The following is a 7,878-nucleotide window of genomic DNA, read 5'->3' as shown; positions in this document are numbered from 1 at the left end:
AGCCGATCAATAGGTCGGTGATTAATTAACTAACACACCGCCGAAGTTTAGACCTCTATGGGACCTCGAGCCGACTAGCAACCGGAGGGTTCGCAAACCGGAGGCTTTCGGAATTGCATAGAAGGAGAGGCGAATTTAGACTTCTGACCGAGGACTTTTAAAAAGAGGTGTCCTTACCTCAATATGTAAGTCCGATGTCCAAAATTCAATTTCTTTCCTCAGCGATCGTGATCGTGAGGCCAAAATTGTTAGATCTCTTAATTTCCAATGAAATATGAACTCCGATTGCAGTTTTAACTTCTTTATTTTTGGCAGACAGCAGTAACAAGTTCTTGGCTTTAAGCCAGGTCTTTGTTCTTCTGGGACCACATGGTCAAAATGGCTGTACTTATACCTGTATCAATTTACAGAAAAGAACTTGCCTTCTTTGACATTATTGGCTCAATTAATAGTCTTTTAACCTTTTAATTGACTCGCTACCCAAGGTCCTAAAATGTCAAGTTGATGGATGACTTAATGCAACATGCTGAACTGCACGTAGTCATTGGAGTCTGTGTTTTCTCAACTTGTCTAAATGCAGCCTGTTTGAATTCTCTATCAGGAGCATATCAATTTTAAGATTCGATAATATTTTGGCTTAAAGAAGTGTTACCAAATACAGGAGGTGGGGCCAAATTCATGCATTAAGGTCCCCAGGCTATGCACCCTCGAAGAGATAATCGAATTACCCAAGCAAGCACAATGAAAATCATGGTCAAGAAACTGGACAATCCTAAAACAATGCAAAATCAATGGTAGCACATTCTCACATCCTAATCGAGTTACTGCTGACAAAGGAGACATTTGAAAATCAATGGACAGAACAGTGTAAACAGAGCCCAAGAGATTTGATGGGAGATAACGGAGACCAGCAAGGAGCAGCGCGCAGACTAGCAGAACACAGAAATTAGCAGAAGACAGGAGAGAAGCAGAGCACAGACTGGAACAAAGACACAGACACAAGCAGCCGGAGTGAAGAAATGGAGTTCTGAAGGAACCTACAAGAACTCATCAAGAACTGACCGAGCACGAGGCCCAAGAAACGGAAGGTTGTCAGCAACAAAATTGACAACCACCCTACAATCTACTTCTGAACGACCCAACGGGGGAGAAATTACCAAAAGGGAATAACTAAAACTATTCCGAACCAAAGAAAGTGGGTACTTACCCCATACATACGAATTGCAACATACCACATCAACGGACGCCTACATCAACCGAAGACTACGCAGTCCGAAGTCCTCTCCACCGTCCAGGGTACGGCTCGCCTAGAAGGCCAAGTACAGCGAACCCTGAAACTGCGATTCATCGGCAACTGTCTAAAGGGATTGGTGAGCATAGCCCCTGAACCCTCAGAGCTATAACTTCGTTAGTTGGGGGAATTGGGACGGGGGAGGCTGGGATAACTTGTGTAAATGTATCTGCATTCTCCTCTTTACCCCATTTAGAGTTTAAGCTGTATTCTTTTCCCCACAGGCTGTAATTTGGCACTTTATTCAATGTGTTGTACCCCTCAGTGTGTATTAGTCTGTGTGTGTTATTAAAGGTGTGCCTTTTACTTCTTTTTAAACACAATAAAGCCATACCTGCTTCCTACCTTGAAACCGATTGTCTGTCCAAGTCTGTCACAGTACCTTCATAATTCCAGTGTCTAGAACCAAGGGTGTGGGAGCGATTCGGAACCGCTCGTATAAGGTCAGAATGGAAAACTGACCCCCTGCAAACCACCCCTTACATAATGGCAACCCAGATGGGACACTGGTACAAGGGACGTGATAAGAGAGAGACTGGCTTCAGGAAACGAAGCAAAATGGAAGAGGGGTTTCCTCGTATGTGTTTAAGAGGGTAAATGTGGCTAAGGAGTGGGTACTCAATCAATTGTGTGCTGAGCATCCAGAAGATGCTGCAGCTCAATGGACTGAGAGAAAGGACCATAAAAAGTCAATAGAGAAGGAAATTTGGCTAATCTACCTTCAGCAACAGATCCGGCGTCTAATTGAGGAGAATGAGAAATTAAAGAGAATATTGAGACAGGCAGAAGAGAGGTTCAGCGAAAGGGCCACAGTCAGGGAAAGGCTGTGGACTGAGGTGGGACAGTGAAAGGAAAGTAGAGAGCTCACTAAAGAAAGGCACAAAACCCAACTGGACGTTTTACAGTGTCAGATTATTGAAGCCAAGAATAGCGAACTGGCATTGCGGGAAGAGAATTCCTTCCTCGCCAAGCAAGTTAAAGAGTATGGGGAGAGGATGAGAGACATTCAGGTAGCTTATAAGGTAGCCCGAACCAGGGAATTCAAGGCAGGAGACCATGGCCCCTGCCAGCAGCAGATCCAAACCTTGAACCTTGCTCTAAAGGCATGGTGTGCCTGATAAACCCGGGTTTAGCCCAGGAACACCTGGTTGAGCAAGGAGAAACCCCTCAGTCACTGCCTGCAGCTCCCAGGAATGGCCCGGGGCAGCAGGGGTGTCAGCCAGAGTGCGGAGAAGGCAAGGATTGCGAAATACCAGGGCCAATGCACCCGGTCCGGCAGCAGAAGTTTGGCCCTCCTGATGCTAATGGGGCAGCAGGACCCCGAGAAAACAACTTCGTAGTTCCCCACGACACCCAAAAACTGAGGGCTATGATAGGCCACCTAAGTAAGCTCACCCAACAGAGGGATCCCTCGGTACACTTCCTGGAAGTGGAACACACAAGGGATATTAACGGGTGCGATGATTCAGAGCAGGCTAAGTTGTTGCTCTTCTCGCTAGACACCAAGCTGTGCCATTCCCTCTCTGCGGACAGCAGAAAGGGGCAAAACACGTACCCTCCGGTTAAGGAGGAGGTTCTAGAGGCCATGGGTATGAACGACGGGAGTCCTTTCTCCCGAGTGGAGAAAACAGTGCAGCTCTATGGGGAGACTCCACAGGCTTTCGCCGACAGGTTGTGGCCGGTCTACGAAAGGGCCTGTCGTGGGGTTCTTGACCGGGCCCACCTGGCCCCTAACGAGCTGGCTCACTGGCTCCGCAGCCTGGTGGCAAAAAGCTTACCTGGAACAAAGGCAAATTTCCAGGTCTGGTACGATCCAAGAGATCCCAGAACCACAGAGGAGACAGTGATCAGACAGTTGACACTGGCTTACCGGAACAATAGAGGGACAGAGGAACCCTCTTCTAAAGGGAGGGTCCATGAGATTAAACGCAGCCAAAGCAAGAGAGAGTGGCATCAGGAAGGTGGTTATCCTCCCCACAAAGGGGACGAATGTTTTGGGTGTGTGAAAAGTGGGCACTGGAGGAAGGACTGTAGGAACCCATGGAAAGAGACTAAGGGAAGGACCACTCCAGCCCCAGCCCGTAAGGCTGGGGCAGGAACACCCGACTCATATGAGACACTCGTAGCCGCTCTACAAACACTCATAAATGGAGAGGGAGCAGTAACTATCACAACCGGTGAAGTAGCCGGTTCGGTAAAACCCTCTGCTCCAACCCACCCAGATGCATGACTAGAGCCAGCGCAGCCTGTGTACCTGTGTTCCCTAGAGTACGATGCCTGGAAGAGACCGTGCGTTACGAGGAGGTGGAGAAAGTGAAAGGTACCTACCTGCTAGATACTGGTGCTTCCAACACCCTTGTATGTGCAGATAACCCGGCTACCTCACCTCTATCGAACGGGGTCCCATACAGTCTAGTGGGGTTCACAGGAAATGGTCAAACTGGTTCGTTTTCCATCCCGCTCACCATTCAGTTGGGGACACTCAAAACCAAATGGAAATGTGTCCTGATGAAATGGGAACAGAAGGGAAAAGGGATCCTAGGGGCTGATTTTATCATTGGCCACCAGATCCTAGTGGATCTCAGGAACCACTGTCTATGGGGAGCCATAGGGACAGACAGGGAAGGTGAGGTGGCGGTGATCCCAGAAAAAGGGGCAAATGATCGTTGTGTACCGTGAAGCCAAAGGAGGGTTACGACTTGGAATTACTGGTCAGTAACACCCCAGTGGAGTACCAGGCATATGTACGGGCACAACTTGCAGCATTTGCCATCAACAAACATGACTGTGGCAGGGTAACGGGGGTGGAAGTTAGTATAGTGGGGGACCCCATGACCCGATCACAAAAGCAATATAACTTCCCCAGGGAGGCAGAGGCAGACCTGACAACGGCGCTGGGATCACTGGTAGAGCATGGGGTGTTAAGACCGATAGCAACCAATGTGAACTCACACTGTAGCCGGTTAAGAAACCGGACAACTCATGGAGGGCCACCGTGAAATATCGAGTACGAAATAAGAATATCCCTGCCTGTGCACCCACTGTAGCAGCCATAGCGGATCTCATTGGGAGTATTCCAGCATCCGCGACCACTTTCACGGTGCTGGATATTTCAAATGGGTTCTGGTCTATTCCTTTAAAACGGGCGGACCAGTACAAGTTCGCCTTTACATTTAAGGGCCAACAATACACGTGGAACTGTCTTCGCCAGGGCTTCCACAACAGTCCCAGCATTTTTCACCAACGCATGGCGAACTGTTTAAAGGGCTTTAGCAGACCCCAGCAGTTGGTGCAGGATGTGGATGACCTGCTCCTGTTCACCGATCAGGGGGAGGAGCATGGCCCACTGCTGGCTGAGCTGCTGGAGCTGCTAAAAGAAGAAGGGTTTAAAGTAAACCCGAATAAGGCACAGATCAGCCAGAAGGAAGTCAAATTCCTGGGGCTGACTGTGCGCGTTGGGGACAGGGGCATAGACAAGTCTAGAAGGGAGGCAGTACAGGAGTTACCAGCCCCCAACACAGTGACAGGTGTAAGATCCTTTCTAGGGCTCACCGGGTACTGCAGAGACTTCATTGAGGATTATGCAGCCACCGCAGCCCCTCTGCTCAGGCTCCTACACAAGAAGGACTTGCAGACCGCGCCAGCCTTAGGAGCGATAGATGTAGGAAAGGAGTTTTTCCTGGAGGTGGCAGCCAGAGGGTGTAAGGGATTTTCACAGGGTTGTTGTGCCTTGGGTGTCTCTCTCTGGGCTTCTGCCCTCACAGCTTATGCCTGGCCTGTGAGGTAACCTGAGTGCTGCAAGAGCACCCCTAGAGAGACTGTGTCCACAGCTTATGAAGGGGCTTTTGAGACTCGTGCGTCCCCACAGCTTATGCCTTGCCTGTGAGGCACCTGTGAGTGTCAAACACTCCTAACCCCTTCTTCCCTAGCCTGTGACACACAGTTGAGCGTTTTAGAGGCGCTCCTAGCTTCCCTTACACGGTTCTGACATAAGACTCACGATCAGGAGATGTAATACAATAGAACTGAGACAAGGTGATTCCAAGAGGAACTTTAGGCTTCCAATTTATTTGACAAGGTTTCTCTCAACAGACAGCAATACACCAACAAAAGAATCCCCCTAAATCCCACTAAACGGACACAACGAATATCTTTACACCAGTTTAACAGTACAATGCACAACCTCCCACCTTTCCTGGCCTAACTGAGTTGGGAATTCTGGGGACCAGAGGTTATACTCACTACTGTGCCTTCCGCAGTCCCGTGGTTTGTTTCTTCTATCTTTGGTGTCTTCGGACGCTTGTTTTCCTTCAGTGTCGAGAGGCCTGTGGTTGTGGTTGTTGAATCACCAGAGCAGGGAAAATCATCACTCCTCTATTTCACTACGTCAGAAAGCCCTTTTTTTTATAGCCAGATTATCCAGTACGCCTCTCCTGCTGAAGTCGATTCTTCTCATTGGTGGACTTTTGATTTTGAAAAATGCAGCAGTATGAGGTTTTTAGGTTTTTTTTCCCACTGATCTTAACCTACTCAAGGTTTGAGTGGGTGTTGATTGCATTGGCCTCCTGTAGCCATTGTGCTAGTCTGGCCTGAGCCAGATATTTCTATGCCTGATGAAAAAGGTGTTGGAATATGTATGTGGCATTGTTTAAATGCTAATGTTTTCAAGGGGCAAGTTTCGAGGGTATACAGTTCCCAGACAATTTGATTAGTTCCAATGTCCAAACTGGCCCTTTTGATATTGACTCCACCCCTTTTCTTGCAGACCTTTAAAAAAATCCAAAATTCGATTAAAGTTCGTAGTTTCTTCCATGTGTACTTTAGGATTTCAAACTTTCTGGTAGATAGTTCCAAATTAAATTCCCTTTCCTATGAGTCCAAACACTGGGGGGGGGGGGGTCTCCATTTGTGTCCCAAAGTTTTCCTTCCATCGGTTTCAATTCACAGCACAGACTGATCCGACAGCCCTTTTCCTTCTGGGTAAAATGAGGGGGTTTTCGTCCTCCCCTACACGGGGACAGTTTGAGCTCAGTGCTGCTTCAAGAGCGGCACGGCCAACTGAGACCGGTGGTTTACTCCTCCAGGATCCTCACAGATGTGGAGAAGGGGTACTCCAACTGTGAGAGACACCTCCTCGCCACACATTGGGCAGTGAAAATATCCTTGATCTTCATGGGAGGGTCTCCTCTAACACTCCTAACCCACCACACACCTATTCAGATGCTCCTAGATGGGAGGATTAAGGACGGGACAGTGAGCAGTGCCCGCATTGCTCGCTGGACCCTGCTCCTCTCCTAGATGGACCTCAGAGTAGAAGGCCTCCGCGAGCCAAGGCTCACAGCCAACCTAATCAACCCAGGGATAGCCCACAGGTGCTCCATAGAAGGGGAATGGTGGGTAAACATTGGCCTTCGGGCGGGGTTACACCCTACAGGCCGGGACATCTACGTGGACGGGTCCAGCACGGTATCTGCTGGCGAGCGACTCACTGGGTGCGGAGTCTATGACCCAAGGGCAGGTATTGCCCTGGCAATCAAGCTATCCCAGCACATTGAGCGCCCAGCATGCTGAACTGTCCGCCGTAATGTACGTGGTGACCCACCCCGAGGAATTCCCTACCCCGTACACGAATTGCTCGGACAGTATGTTCACCTGCAATTCATGTACGGAGTACCTGGCTATCTGGTCCCGTCGCGGATACACGTCCGCTGACGGGAGACCCCTGGCAATCAAGCCCCTGCTGGAGAAAATCATGACAGCGGTGGGGGAAAAAGGAAAGGTCTACATACATAAGGTGAAGGCCCATTCAAAAACCGAACCCCGTGCAGAGGGAAACTAACAGGCTGACAAACTGGCCAAAGAAGGTGCACGCACGGGAATGTTCTGGGACCCCTATGACACTGGCCGCATAGCATCGGTCAAGAATAAGAACAGGGCAGCAGAGAGTACAGGGATAGCTTTGGCCCCGGACTTAAAAACAGTTCAGGCACAGGTCCCGGTCCTGAAAGCAGTCCTGAACGCGCTAGCTAGAGAAGAGAGTGTCGAAGGTCCGTACGGCACAGCAGCCATTACCGTTAAGGAAGGCCTGCTGTTTAAAGAGGGACAATGGGTCGTGCCACAGCAGCACCAGAGGGAATTCCTAAAACTGGCCCATGAGGGTCCAGGAGGGGGACACCCCGGGCCTGAGACCACCTGGCAACGGGTGGAACAGGCAGGATGGTGGCCGGGACTCAGGGAGGACGTCCGCGAGTTCTGTGCGAACTGCCTGGTGTGTGCTGCGAACAACCCTGACCCCCAGAAAAGGAAGGTGTCCCGAGGATACGTCAGGAGGGCAGAGAGACCATGGCAGTCAATACAAATTGACTCTATCGGGCCCCTACCCACCGCCCAGGGAGGCTACAAATACGGCCGAGTACTGGTGGACGTGTTCTCAAAATGGGTTGAAGCCTTCCCCTGCCGAACAGCCACCGCACTAGGGACAGCTAAGATTCTAGTGAGGGAAGTGTTCTACCGGTCGGGACTCCCACAGTCTGTGGAGTCGGACCAGGGGAGCCATTTCACCGGGCAGGTAATGCAGGCAACCCTTA

Source organism: Pristiophorus japonicus, unplaced genomic scaffold (assembly GCF_044704955.1).
Source record: "Pristiophorus japonicus isolate sPriJap1 unplaced genomic scaffold, sPriJap1.hap1 HAP1_SCAFFOLD_113, whole genome shotgun sequence".
NCBI classification, from domain to species: Eukaryota; Metazoa; Chordata; class Chondrichthyes; family Pristiophoridae; genus Pristiophorus; species Pristiophorus japonicus.
Note: the sequence above shows the minus strand (reverse complement) of the source record.